The 15541-nt window shown below is 34.6% G+C and overlaps 1 protein-coding gene across 8 annotated transcripts in view; it reads right to left on the bottom strand.

Moving 5' to 3' along the window:
- Positions 1-14821, bottom strand: part of MEF2C (myocyte enhancer factor 2C) — a 150311-nt gene extending 135490 nt beyond the window's left edge. For 3 of the 8 annotated variants that reach the window (XM_028114507.2, XM_028114502.2, XM_088023384.1), the window contains exon 1: positions 14565-14821. The gene's annotated coding sequence lies outside the window, so the exon portion shown is untranslated. The remainder of the gene's footprint in view (positions 1-14564) is intronic. The other 5 variants (XM_028114503.2, XM_028114493.2, XM_028114494.2 and 2 more) reach the window with 2 other exon arrangements.
- Between the last annotated feature and the right edge of the window lie 720 nt (positions 14822-15541).

The raw sequence follows: 15541 nt of genomic DNA on the forward strand, positions 1-15541 counted from the left end.
GTATAATTAAGTTTGCCCATGGAGTTTTGTCTCCAAATGATTGTATGTATAATCAAATTGTAGCAAAAGAAAAGATTCTGGTTGTTCTCTAATCCCTGACTTCTGTCCTAATACCGGCAAGTTAGCGAGGCCAAATCTACCATCTTGTAATATGCAACAGCAATTCTTCCCCAGCCCCACTACTGACGGCTCTGGGAAGAGAAGAGGCTCTGACATCCCATGGGAATTGACCAAACATTCTTTCAGTTCATCACCTGTGATTTTTGGTGTAGAGTAGTGCTTTTATCCCTAGGGCAAATATTCAAGATTACCAAAAACAAAACAATTCAAGTACCTAGACTAGGTAAAAAGTAAAGTTATCTGACATATAAAGTCATGGATAAATTAAAATGTTGGCAGGAAAAAGTGAACTCCAGAACTGTCCTTTATCACTCTTACATACATGTGCCCTCAAAAACATTACAAAATCAACTTATGATAGATATGGTAACATTGCTATATTTGAAATATAATAAACAAGGATTCCTCTTTCTTTAGGTATTATGAAAATTTCCTACAACAATCATTTAATACAACTCTAGAAAGAAAATTTATTTGGCAATTAATCAAGATGATGTGACAACAGAGCAATGAGTTCTAAGTAAATTATTTTCTTGCTAAATGTGCAAAGTGTTTGCAAAGAAGCTTCTTAATTTATATTGCTTGCGTTGTCCATGTGACAATGTATCAGTTTCATAATCAGAAAATTTTCTGACAGAAATTATGCCTTAAAATGTATTTCATAAATTTTCTTTATGCAGAAATCTAAGAACTAGTTTTCCGATATAAATACGTATAATTAATGCTTAATTTGTATAAGTGATCCCTCATTAATATAGCTTCTGTATTTTCAGTTTTAGTTCAAGTGAATTATAATTTTGATTAAAAAATGCTTAATTCTCCTGAACTCTGAACTGCTTTTCATATCAAAAATTGTTTAGAAAATCTAAAATTAGCACTTAGGTTCATTTTTAAATCTTCAATTCTGGGACATATTTAAATATCATGATCTGTATACATGAAGTAAATGTGTCCATTATCTATCTGCATGTGCATATATTTATGCAGTAGGTGCTTACAACACATACATACCTAAAAGTTCAAATTGTGCTAAATCATTTATTTCAGGAATGAATGCAAGTTTCATCCAAGTTTCAGATGTTTTTAATTGCATAAAACCAGAGAAATTGTTTTCTATGAAGACAACAACTGAATTTTTATTTAGAATGGTTGATAGTAGTAGAGATACCCTAATAAATAAAAATTAAGTTCAGAAGTATTTACCTACCATGCTTTTAGAATGATGTGAATATCTTCAAAAGAAAAATGTCACAGTATTTTGAGATTATACAGTTTAATGTGTCTCTATACAGAATAAGAATTATTCGATAGTTTAACTGCTTTTGGTCTAATTTGATGATGTCGAAGACTTAAGGAAACTAGTATCTTTCAAGTCAAATAATTGGTATTTATGATGCCAAATAGTGTATCACAATATTTTTAAAATAAAGCTTGATTAGAGTAGGAAAGTAGGTTTGTTTTTAGTATAAGGTATGTATGTAATGATTATGAAATAAATTTGATAATTGAAAATTTGTTTTTTTGGTAAAGAATCGGTCTTATTTTAAACCTTCCTATAAAAATCTACCCTTAAATTTAAATACAATACATTCTGTTCATCATTAAAAAGGTTTATGAACTTTAACAATTTTATTTTTAATAAAGAGTAAATATTTGGTCAAAAATATGTTTAGAAGAAAGCTTTTGGTCTATGAATATTATAAAAGTTTCTTAGAAATCTCTTAAAGGCTGAGTACAATAAAACTAGGGCAATGCATATATTCTCAGTTACTCTTAAAAAAAACCTGTAAAAGTGACTATAGTGGCATGTTCTGACACATTCTTTTCATAAACCGAACCCTGTTAGTGACAGCGGAACAGATTGTGTGCATCTGCTGGGAATGAGCCAGATGACAGTGGAAAAACGCACATGGATACCTTGGCACAGCAAATAAAAAACGGAGAAAAAAAGACCTGGAAGAGAAAGTGCTCAACTTTAATTGAAACATTCTTTCCAACATGATGAACTTCATCCAACCACCTCTTGTAGCTTGTCAATTTTACATATAAGAATGTGTTTTTAAAGGGTCCTTTGTAAGTTAAAGCTGTTTTGTCCTTTTTTTTTAGCACCAAATATTGACTCAGGTTTTAGATTATTTCTTCAAATTATGGCAAATGTAATAAGCATTAGGGTAGAAAAAGAGGCCAAACCACTCTACCACAGTTTGGTACCAGAACATTAAACTTCTAAAAATCCTGTCAGGTTGAAGTCAAATTTTAAATATCTAGGTTAAGTTTTGAATTATGTGGGTATTACACTGCCAAGTACTAGAGATGCCACAATCCAAATTTCTGCAAATGTGACTATTGTAAATGCTGCTTACACTCACTAGTGCTACAATATTTTATTTTATGCTGATCAACCACAGTATTGTTTAAACAGTTGGCTCAATGGCACTAGAGGTCCAGCCATAAAAACAAATGTGCTTCTATAAATCATATCAGGAAGTTCTCTTGGATGCTCTGATTACAATGAAAATTTATTCTATACAGTATACAATGCAAATTTTAAACTGGAGACAAAGTTGTTTAATAGATTAGTAGTCTGACTGAAGCAGCTGCAGTCAAAAAAAATCTGGTGATTAACAGCCATTTTCCAGTAATCATAACCCTGGAAAGGGCTACTAAGCAGGGGGAGGGGGTTGCAGATGGGAATAATTCTCTAAACCCATGTGCCTTAGAGGGCTCCATCATCTTCATGCAGACTTATTATTATTATTATTATTTTTAAATTAAAGCTTTTAGAGGCATCCTTGATTGCAGTGTTGGGAGCTGTCCATGCTATTTTACCATAGGGAAGTCCACTCTGCAAGTATTCCTTGCACTGAGCACTCTTTAGCCCTACATTAAAACAGGGCTAGAAAAGAAAGCTGAAATGCAAGGTGCACACTAGAGGGGCATTATTCAAGAGTGTGAGAATAATTCCAAGTGGTTGCAACTCCACAGGCTGTCCAAACTGGGCAGGCCTCGTTGACATTATCAGTCATCCAAAATATGAATTTCTTCGAAAAATTAAGTGAATATAAAAGCTGAACAAAAAAGTGGTGAACAGCCTCTGAGACCAGTAATAGTCCCATTTCATCAACATCCAACCCAAATTTGTTTACTTATGTTATCAGAAGGTGTAATTCTCAGGTAAAATTCTGCATTTTCTGTACTACTTAGTATTTCTTCTCACATGTAGAAAAATACTCAAGATAAGTTCATTTGTTCATCCTCTCATAGTTGATAAACTGTAATTAAAATAAATAATCTCTTAAATCTGGAACAAAAAAGCATGATAGGAATGTCGTTTACTTATTTTTTAACTATTTGAATAAAAAATGCATTTTATCTTTACAAATAAATACAGTTCATTAATTTATTCAGCGAATTTCTCTAGAATATCTATTACAGGCAAAAGTGACTGTGAAGGAATAGAAAGGTGAGTAAAATGATCCTCATTCTTCATTAATTAATTCTGTCTCCATATGCAATCAAAATTGGGTAATAAAAAATTAGATAATAAAAAAACCAGAGAATACTAATCCCTCAAAAGTGGATAATACTAATGCAAAAAACCCTAAAAAAACCCATGACAAAAAAAAAAAACCTTTAGAATTCTTGGTGAGGCTGTCTTTACAGTTAAAACCACCTAATAACTCGATGTACATCAAACTCTTCCTCCAAACTGAACTTTTATCAAAACTAAGCCATGATCTATCTGGAATTCAGAACTTTCAATAAATGACTCTTAAAACTCATAGATGAGGGGCGCCTGGGTGGCTCTGTTGGTTAAGCACCTGCCTTCAGCTCAGGTCATGATCCCAGGGTCCTGGGATCGAGTCCTGTGTTGGGCTCCCTGCTCAGTGGGGAGCCTGCTTCTCCCTCTCCCTCTGCCGCTCCCCCTTGCTTGTGCTCTCTTGCTCTCTCTGTCAAATAAATAAATAAAATCTTAAAAAAACAAAACACCTCAGAGATGAATTGTGTGTTTCTTTGGTCCCATTTCTGGTTCTAAAAATAATATATTTAACAACATCTGATCTATGAAAGATTTTGAGTTTCTTGGAGAAAAAACTGTATTGTTCCTTAGTAGCCATTAGCATTGACCTAACAGAATCAGAATTAGACTTGCCTTGAAAGTAACCCAATTTTAATGGTATGAAAGTATTATCAAAAAAAAGTTCAAAATAATTATCCCATCAAGCATTCCTAAGTGATCATCATTGGGAGGAAGATAAAATGATTAAAATATAGTGTAGTGCTATGATAATTTTTACTAATTACTAACCATTTACATTGTGCTTTTATATGTATCATCCTGTTTAATTCTTACAACTCTAAAACGTCGGTGGTATTATCATCCCCATTTTACAGATGCTGAAACTGAGGTTTTCTGGTGGTTAAATAACCTTCCTAAAGCCATTAGCCAATAAATGGGAGGCTGGATTTTGAACCCACTTTGGTCTTTGCTCTTAACCATTATTACTCTCTATAGCTTAAGGGCCTGTTTCTCTAAGAGCACACGTGTGTATATTTAAACAAATGATATTAATACTGTACTGAGTTTTCAAACTTTTCATGTTTGCAAATCAAGAGAACTGATTCTCTCTTTCTCTTGCATTCATCTCAGTCTCTCATGCTTTCTGTCTCTCACTCTCTCTGCTCTCCTCCACTTAGCACCCCCCCCCCCCCCTTACGCACACACTCACATCTTGGAGTTTTGGCCCAACACTTCACAAACATCATGAAAACCATAATTTTGGTTCAACAAGTCCGATAACTATACCACCTCCTGAGACTTCACAACGCTGTGCATTTTTGCTGTGGCTATGCCATCGATTGACTCTAAAGCTGTCGGCAGTTCCTTACAAAGGTATCATCCTGTAGCCTTAGCTGCTTCAACATTAGTGTTTAGAGATCTTTCATGACATAGCATTGGGCTTGATGAACCACATCAATCTCTCAAGTGTAAGGAGACATTCTACAGTCTCATGTGTAGTCAAATCCAGTTGAAAGTATACTTGCTTTATCACAATACCAAATGTTTTGAAGCAAGAAGAGAACTCAGGACAGAATCCAAAAACAAAAAAACTGAGGGGAAAAAAGGATGAAGTCAATTCTTTAAGTTTTGAAGCTATAAAATGAGAGAAGGAAAAAAAAATCACATAGAGCTCACACTAACTCAAGAAAGATTGAACAGTCCTAAAAGGGACAATGACCATTCATTTCCACCAAAGGGCCATAGGAAAATAAGCCATGGGACTGAGTATCTTACCCGGTCCTTTACAAATCTATTAATGTCATCGTAGGAATTTCTTTTTGGTTTATGCAAGGGGAGAGAAACTCAAATGTGAAAGAAAAGAAAAAAGTAGTCAAATTTTTTTCCTTAACCTATAACCTACACAAGACTCTGAGGCATCTTCGGATAAATACTAGAAATGACCGAATGGATAAACTTTTTTTTTTTTTTTTTTAAATAGCCAGGTTGTTAGTCTTCACTTAGTTAAGAAAAATAATCCTAATGGAATTAGGACTGGATTTATATCTTTTTAACATATGAACTGTTGCAGAAGAAGGGTGAAAGACCTACTTTCTCAACCATAGAATCTTTACTTCAAGGCCACCCACAACTTAATGAGGCTCTTCAAATGTGAATGGAAATCAGGCACCTTAAAAAAGGACTTGGTAATTTATTGGTTGGCTGTTTAAAATTTTAAAAATTTTTGCCCAGAGAATTACCTACTACAGAAATCTCCAAGAGATTCATGTTTTAATCAGGTATAGTTTTAGAATTTAAATAGCAAAATAATCCATTTTCTATTTAAAATATTTTATTCAGTACACATATTAAACAACTGAACTTTACAACGTGTCTAACAGTATTTATCAAGTGGTGATGATTCAAATTATCCTACAGTTCGGGATAATCCCAAGAAGATAAAGAAGTCTCATACCATATCCTAAATGAAAGCATAATTTTAAAGGTTGGAACTGGATTTTTAAATAGAATGTCTAATTTTGTAAGAAATAAACGTCAGAAAATTACAGACTCCTATGTGTATTACTATATGCAAAAAAAAAAAAGTTTAAAGTTCTCCTTGCTAAGGAGCCTTGAAAGTGTGCCAGGTATAGGGCCTTTGCTCATAACACCTTTGGCAAGAATAGGTCATTGTGATCATGCTGTTATGAGCTACCTTTTACATTTTAAGATAATTTCTTGATACATTTTTAGGAAACACTTGCAGTCACAGAAAAATAGTTGCTAGATATTTAAACATAATTAAAATGATCTCTTATCTATTTTAAAGAGAAATAAAATTAAATTACATGTAACTGTTGGTCTACTTAAGACTCCCACTTCATACATTTCTACAAGAGGAAGCTAGTTTTAGAGAGGTGTTCTGGCAATAATTTGTCTACTTTACACAAATGAGAATTCTGCTACTAACTGAAAGGAGCCATGACTGCTAAAAATTATTTTTTAATGAGATATTCAAAAATCACATTGGTATCGGTTGAAAATGTAACTGGTAATTAAAGACTGTTATAACAAATTTTTCATTTTACAAGGAGAACTATGAGTTTTCAGACTAAAGTTTCAAATGCAAAGAATACTAATGCAAATATTTAGAAGTTGATTTATTTTGTATGGTAATAAGCACATAACTTACATTGTACTTTTCAAATGAAGAACATAAACCAAATCTGAAAACTAAAACCCATATTTTCTCTCTTTGTACTCTGTATTTTGACCTAGTAATCATTAAAACTGGGAGTGGTTTATCAATAAAAATTACTGTAGTGCCACATATTGTGGTAGAACATTGCTATTTCCCGAGATAAGTACAAAAAAAGCACTCCACGTTAATTTGCATCACAAAATGACCTAACATATCTGGAATATAATGCACAGGCCTTATTGAAAAGAAACCATTATATTTTTCTCTACAAAACAAAAAAAATACAGATATCTGACTGGGCCTGCGTGTGCTGGAGGAGGGGGTTGGGAAGGGGTCTCATTTTCTATCTTACACCAATTGTTTTATGCATTCTACACTGCTATATGGGAAGAGAAAGGAAACATACTGAATTCACTTTGCAGTTAATGTCTTAGTGATTTAAGAGGCAGAATTTTCAAGTTAAAGAGGGGAAACATTCTGCTTTTCCTTTCCCAAAGCCATTGCCCAGGAAGAAGGCCCTCTGCTCCTTAGCCTACGCAAGGGGAAAAAAGGACATTACTTCGGGCTGAAATCACTCCGAGACAGAAGAGGGGAAGTTTATGATGTGGCACTGTGCACTGTATCTGGTCTGCAGCCAGGAAGTTTTCATTTTGTCGCTCTGCGGCCAGTACCTGCCCTGCATATTCAGAAATAAAAATACACCAGGGCTCTACCTCAGAAACTGTGGATGTTACAAAGAATTAAAAGAGTTTATTTTTCTTTCTTTATCCTGAGTATAATTACTGTTTTTAAAAAGAAAGCTGAAACTATAGTAACTGGAGTTTTTTTTTTCTTTTAAACTCCTCAAACTACCTTCCCACAAAACCATTTAAGTTAAATGGTACATTTACAGACTCACCTACATGAAGAATATAACTTAAAACATCTGCTTAGACATATACATTCTGATCGGATATAAAGAACGTGGCAAAATAATTGAAAAATACAGGGCCATTATTTTCTTAAAATGTGTGTTCTTCTCTGTGTGTGTGTGTTCATTCATTAAAGAGATTTTTGACTGCAATTAGGTAGTCGGTCCTATAAAGGCTTCCTTGTGTGACCATGGTTTCTAAAAATAAAATGCTCCAGTGAATATTTCTGCTAAATAATCACATCTTCAAAATTACTTTAAAGAAATCCCAATGCTTCATGTTACATTAAGCAATAATACTGGCCTTCCATAATAAGCCTTGGTTGCACACCTTATATATGGTCAACAATTAATTAGGAGGTTTAAAGAAGTCATGTTTACTCTATTAAATAGTAGACTAATTTTCTTGTCTGTCCCCACTTATTTACATTAGTAAATCTACTTTCTAATTTTGCAAATAAATAAGCATATCTAAGCCAAAGCTGCTTATCTTCGGGGTTCGAAGAAAGACGCATTCTCTTGCTATCATTCTAACTTGCTGAAAACACAGATGTGTGAAAAAAAGAGAGGTAGTTGTAGCTGTTTTAAAAAACACTTCTCATTCTATCAAAGGACCATATCCATCGCTTTTTAAATCCTTTATGCTAGAGACCCATAGTATCTGAGAGCAATTTTTATGAATTCTTCACGTGTATCTTATCTATGACAACAAGATACAAGAGGAAAACCAGACCACGCTCAGGATGCTCTTTGGAAAAAATAGGTTCTCACCAGTTTCTCCAGTCTCTAAAAACAAGTTTAAGGTACTTCATTTAAATCATTACAAGAAGATCTGCACTGTCATTCTACATGAATCGCAACCACTTGCAGGATGAACAACATTGCTCCATTCATTTAAAATTTACAGCATTAAGAATTAACAAAGTCTCTATAACATCTGCATTATTAAAGAGTAATGATTCCTGTAGAAATCTGCCTGTAATAGGTTTACTGTTTTTATCGCTTATAATGTCACCAATTTTCTTTATAATGTCCTCAAAAGATTCTCTTCATATGTACTTTGAACTTTATTTACACTGGCTATATTTTAAAAATAAATATACGGATTTAACTTGGGTAATATAATGACAATGTACAAAAAGTACACTATGGTGATAACAAATGAATGTTACTGATATTATCACCTGACCAATACATGAATTTATATAACGGGTATAATTTCCATAGTCAATAGTAACATGACTTTTCTTTTTGCAGTTAATGTTAAAATAGTATCAAAGAAATAAGAGAGAATACTATATTGGATAATCTTTTTTATAATCTTATTTTTTACAATGGTCTTCTTTGTTACAGAATTTTAATTATTTTTCTTGCACAGACAAAAACAACTAACATAAGAACACTGATGATATCTACTTATTCTTGGAAGAGGTAGGGAATGGAGTACTTCTAGCTCCTCTTATTTCTTTATGCCTCAATATATCTGTGCAATAGTTACTATTGAATTCTTGTTTTGAGCAAAATTAATCTAGTGCACTTTACAGAAGTTATTCAATATTAAAATTACAAACTTTCACAGACTTTTTTCAGCATTCAGTGTGAGAAAGGTTATCAATAAGAACTGCTTTAAAAAAAAACTAACAGTTTCTTTGCTCACTAACTATAGCAGACCATTAGAAATTATTTTCTTTCTCATGCTATTATTCACTTACACACTGCATATTTGCTTCAATTCTCCAAGGGAAGAAATCTGGCTCTTGTGGGAAAAGTCCACCCCTTTCTACATGTTTGCTTCCTTAAATGAAAGGAACACACCCCCTTACATTCTTTGAAATGTGTCCAACATGCACAGAATTGTAATAGCACTGTATTATTGACCAAATTAGAAAATCTTAAATGAGAGTCAAATATTGTTAAAATGTTACGTGTTTTGAATCAGGAGAACTAAATGACACACACATAGGTAATAGAAATGAACTGTGTTCACTCTAGTATCTACATTTGGACGCTGAGACCACTTGTAAGTGTCAGTGGAAGAAATGTGTCACTGTTTTTGTGCACATGTATGTTGTATAACAACCCAGGAAGAGACCCACAAATGCTACAGGTTTTTGAGTGTATCCCTTGCATTTTAGACCCATTAGGGGAATGCCTCCTTCCTTTCATAAATATTTTAAAGAAAAAATATTCAGAAACTAAAGTATCCATCTAAATAAGTACAATCTGAAGCTGTTAGAAATCATAGAAGGGCAGAAGTATTGAAAGTCTACACTCATGACGCCAATGACAGAAAACTCACACCAAAGTTGATATCCACTAACTTCTACCTTATTAAGACAATCTGCTGATCATGAGAAGTTATGTTCTAACAAGTCTTCCTTCTATGATGTCGAATAATACAATCGCCAGGCATGTTTTTTGTTATTTTCTAATAAAGTGATATACTCCATATTTGTGGGAAATCTGTGCATTTATCTTTAATTTTATTTTTTCTAAACTCTTTCTTTATTCCATTTCACACAGAAATTTGCAAGTATAAAGACACAAACTAGGCAAGTTTTTATATATTTTAAAATATTTTAATGTTTAAATAAGATAGTTAGTCCCCTTGCAGTATGTTCATCAGGCATTCCCCGACAAACTCAGCTATACAGTTTCCAGGCCTACAAAATGGAAGCTCTACTATTCTGCCTATGTTTTTCACTTAGAATAAGAGTGAATATAAACAGTGAATATATAAACTGGAACTGAAGGTAATAAACTTATTAAAACTTAGTAAGATATTGTTATGGCCAAAGAAAAGCTGCAAGTGTGTGCCACAAATCCACTCAGATGAAACATCTCATTCAATAGAATTTCTTATCTTATAATAATGCACAGAAAATTAAACACATAAATATTAATTTTATGTATCACAGAAAATGTAGGCAATGAAAATGCAATGTTTACATTTATGGGTGACTCATTAGTGTTTTATTGTGTGAAACACTAGGAGGCATCAGTTGGGTAAAAAAGGACTTCAATTTTTAAAGAAGCAAGAAATTACTGTAGAGTGGATGTGTAAGAAGTTGGGGTTTTCAAAATGTTATTATGTAAACCAAACCTTGATTCTCTGAAATAAACTCTCAAAACATCGTATTTTGTTGTAAAGAATAAACTGTACATCACATTCATGAAATACATATAATTTGACCAATAAACACCTATCACGATATATTTCAAATGTATGGATTCGTAACTATGTAATCACACATTTTTATGAAGAATATATTTGGGAACAGAATAACATAATGGCTATTGACTACTATGCATTTTCTGCTCAGTTATTCAATACCATGAGTGTATGTTTTATTTCTGGCAAATTCTGTTTTGTGCTCTCTAGAACGCCTCTGAAAATGCCTACTGCATTTAAACCTTATGATAACTGCTTCATATAAGCAGCCAGAACTTGATGTCTGTTCATAAAGAAGTGATGGAACTTAAAAATTTAAGCAATGAAGGTATGTATATATATATAAAGGACATGTTTTCTCTTACTTCACTACTGAAAGCCTGTTACTTGAAAACTGAGTTTTCTATTGTTTGAATGTCTCTTCATAATGATGAAGCAACAGGGTTGTGGTATACTTATCTAGCAATCATTTGAAATTGGAGTGTCTTGCCATTCCTCAACAATCAGCTTTTATCTTTGACCTATCAAAATAACATGTGAACTGCGTAATCTGCCTTTTGTAAGGTGCACAGACTCTGTTGTTGCTCCTGGTTTTGTGAATCGCCTCTGTAATCTGGTTTGATTTCCTAAAGATGACAGATCTCGGTGAACAGTCAGGCTTTACTGAGTGCAGGGCAGTCCACGCGCCCATGAGATTAAGGTACAGTGCTGAGGTCGGGGATCTTAATCACCTATCCTTCCACATGCAGCACACAGAGTGAACATCAGTGATTAAATCTTTTCATTGTGTCCAGGCAATCATTATATTCATAAAACAAATATGTGCATTTTTATAAATTTTAGATATTAATCTGCCTGGTGTGTTCTCTGAGGATGTGCTTTTGAAAAAAAGTAGAACTTTAGTAATAATCTCTCTAAAGCCCATTCTGTAACCCTTAATTGCATAGGAAATTCTCCCATGTTGTTTTGAATCATGTCCCTGAAGCCAGGGTTCTCTGTTTAATAACTGTATTTTTTTTGTTATTATGAGCATAAGTGTTGCCGCACAGATATTTCCCCATTTTTGTCACTTTCTGAGATTTCATAGACTCAAGATATACCACATTTAGTGTTGGGAAATAAAACCACAAAACATAATACAATAAACAGAAGAAAGTTTTGAAATACAATGTTAAGATATGCCAAGGAGTTATTTATCTCAGCTTTTTATAAAAGAAATTTAATACAATAAATCATTTATTAGAAAGATATGCTTGTAGTGCTATTCAATTTACTGACTCGGTGTAAAAGTGAGGGCCAAGGAAGAAATACATAGAAATCTGAAAAATATAAAACATGATGCCTTTTCAGTATTCAATTTTGAATCAATAGACAGTCCTTTTCACTATTGGAATAAACCATTTCCACCAAATTTTGAAAACTGAGTATGTTTCTAAAGAATAAAAGAGGCAAGGTGCAGTAAAGTCCTTGTTATTTAAATTTCATGTATTTAATGTTATACGTTTCTATTTTGAAAAGTTAATATATGTGACTGCATACTTTTAAAGTATGAACAGCTCAGAAAAGGTGGAAAATTGACTTTTTAATATAAAGTGTTCATTGTTATTTAAAACTAAGAAACAAATTAATATTTAATAAAAGTTAGGTCTTTAATATTGTCTTTGACATGCATACACAGCAATCAGAATGTAAATAGCGTAATTAATGAGTGAAGGAAAATACTGTCTTTTGTAAGAAGTCTGGAAAATATGTCACAAATACTCCAAAGCTTTGTGAATTACATTAGCAAATAACAGTAAATTTTTATAAAGTTTAGTAAAACTTGAAGCAAAGATAACTGCCAACTATTGTCTCCTTAACATGACTGGGGAAATCATATTTTAAATATTGAGTTTAAAGTGTGCTTTGATGAAAACTTTTAGAATTGAGCTTGTAGTCTACTCTATAGCCAAATGTACTTTCCAACAGATTGAGATTTTTTTTCCTCTTGAGATGGGATATTAGCTAGGCATATCTCATTTTACCTGTCAAGTTCTGAATCCACTTGCTTTAGACCTACTTCTTTTAACTTAAGAATTTTATGCATACATGGGGAGACAAAATATGGTTCATTAACTGCATTATATTTAAGTGAAACTGATGGAAAAACAAAAATAATGCTTGGGCCAGGTTGGTACATACTGAGCATTTTCAAAGACTAGCCAAAACTGGTATTATTTTAAAAATGAAGTAAGATGTTTTAGTTTCAAATTGGAGAATTGGAGATTGTTAATCTAGTTAAAGCTAAACTTGGTATGCAATACAGAGGTTAAATGGGGTTCACAGGTGGTCACATTTCCATGTCCTTCCAAGTCTCCAGGGATTGGAGTTATTATACTCTGCATAAACATCTTTACTCTGCAACCACAATTCCACTGCAAGGTGCCAGTGAATAAGAGGCTGGTCACTTTTTTTGACTGGTATAATGAGGTGGCTGGAGTTCCCTTTATAGCACTTAGAAAATATATGCAGTCACTAACCATTTCACAAGACAGTGACTATTAGAGTTAGTATCAGATTCACAATGGTAAAATGCACTTTGTGTCAAAGCAATTCTCCACTGAGGACCAGTTAAAGAACTGGCAGAGAGCCTGATTCTACCTATTATACTGTCAGCATTTACATATAAAGGTATTTTATGCAAAAGACACATTCCTACACTGTGAAGAAAAGAGCTTTTTCCAAAAAATGATAACTACTGGACCTAGAATAGTCGGAAATGTTTCAGGTGTAAAATTTCCTTTAAGAATTAATAGCCTTATTCTGGGAAGAAGATAACATTAGTATTAAATTTAAATCCTTGCATAATATTTAATAATACAATAAACAGTGTGCTGTGTCTATATATATGCTGCCTTTGTGCCAAACTTTATCACTGAGTTTGGTAACTTTCATCCAAAGTCCAAAGAGAAGGCAATTAAAGTGACTTAACCTCGTTTCTTTTTAAGAGCTATGTATTTGACTTGACCTGAACAACAATGCATATACTGAACCCCAGCACCAATTGTGAAATGTAGACCAGGGCCAGGATATTACTTTTTGTCCACACCAACTGAGAAGCCCTCTATCAAGCCAGCACGTTGGTAAGGGGAGGAGATGCACAAAGGTATACTCTGACAGACAGCCATGCTTTAGCTCAAACTAATCCCAAGAATTAGTGGCTCAGAAGCATAACCCAAAGCAAATCACAGTCTTCGGGGGGGACTCACAGGAGCATCTTTGCACAGTAAACTAGCGGCTAAATCTTGAGGCATGTACTTCAAGGTCACAGAGCATTCTGTGAAATATTAAAATCCACCAGGCTCCACACACTCCACCATATCAAACATGCTAATGACGTGAACTAACTTCATGAAACTTTAAACACACTGGTGTGACAAGAACGAGTCAGGAGTGATTTCAATAACTGATGGCAAACAGATAGGACTATCTAAAAAGTTACTTTTAGCAACAGACCAGGAAATCATGGAATCTAAAAAAAAAAAGAATGCACAACAAACCTCAACTTCAGCCCTCAAAAAGGCACAGGAATAGACCCAGTGCGATGGAATATATTGATGCAGATTTCAGAGACAATACCCAGGCTATTTCTATTTCCTCGAGAAATGTCAGAGGTACTTACATGAAGGAAGACCCGATCAGATTAGTCCTTGGGATATTTTCCTTTCTTAAGAGAAAGAGAGAGAGAGAAAAAAATAACAATAATCTTTACTTCGTCCAGCCTTGAAGTGTTTTTCCACCTGATTCAAACATGCAGCCACGGCGACCCACACAGAACCTTCAAAGTCAATCCAATAGCAGCCTGAAGATGTCTGGGTGTACGCGTGTGCTCAAGTGTCTGTGACTGCGAGCAGAACGAGCAGAGAGCTGGAGACGAAGTGTGTGCGCGCGCGGCGGGAGCGCGCGCGGGGGAGGCGCGCTCGGGGCCGCGCATTCGCGCGCGCCGAGGCCGCTCGGAAGAGGAGGAGGAGGAGGAGGAAGAGGAGGAGGAAAAGAAAGAGGAAGAGGAGGAGGAGGAAGAGGAGGAGGAGAAAGTAGCTTTCAGCAGCCGGCCAGATTAAAAGTAACCAGACTCGTCCAGAAAACTGCGTCCAGGAAGGAAGTGACAGAAGACGAATGGGAAAAGGAGAGCCGCTCGCAGCCTTTGAAACATCGCGTAAAAAAGGCGGGGGGGGGGCGGGGGCAGTGGTGGAAGGATATTGGGAGGGGAGGCGGGGGTGGCAGGGCAAATGGAGCAGACGGGCTTGGGGTTCTAAGCGGCACGTCCAAAGAAGTGCCTCTTGCCTTCTTTTTTCCCTTTATTTTGTCCTTGCCCTTGCCTTTGCCTCTGCCTCGCGCTGTCTTTTCCTCTCCGTCTCTCTCTCCCTCACAATCCCAAACCGTTGACTCTCTCCTCGCGAGCTAGAGAAATCATCAGTTTCACTCTCGCAAAAGGGGGGCGGGACTAGACCTCGGAGCATTTTAATAAAACAAACATACAGCAGTTCCCTCCTCACCCCTCCAGTCTCAACTAGATTGATAAATTACTCCACTACACTACTTTAATTATGTATATGGTATGCAGAATAAATCACTGAACATCAGTACCTCAATCAAGCA

Source organism: Eumetopias jubatus, unplaced genomic scaffold (genome assembly GCF_037043125.1).
Source record: "Eumetopias jubatus isolate StellerSeaLion01/CBP00866 unplaced genomic scaffold, mEumJub1_p1.0 scaffold_5, whole genome shotgun sequence".
Lineage (NCBI taxonomy): Eukaryota > Metazoa > Chordata > Mammalia > Carnivora > Otariidae > Eumetopias > Eumetopias jubatus.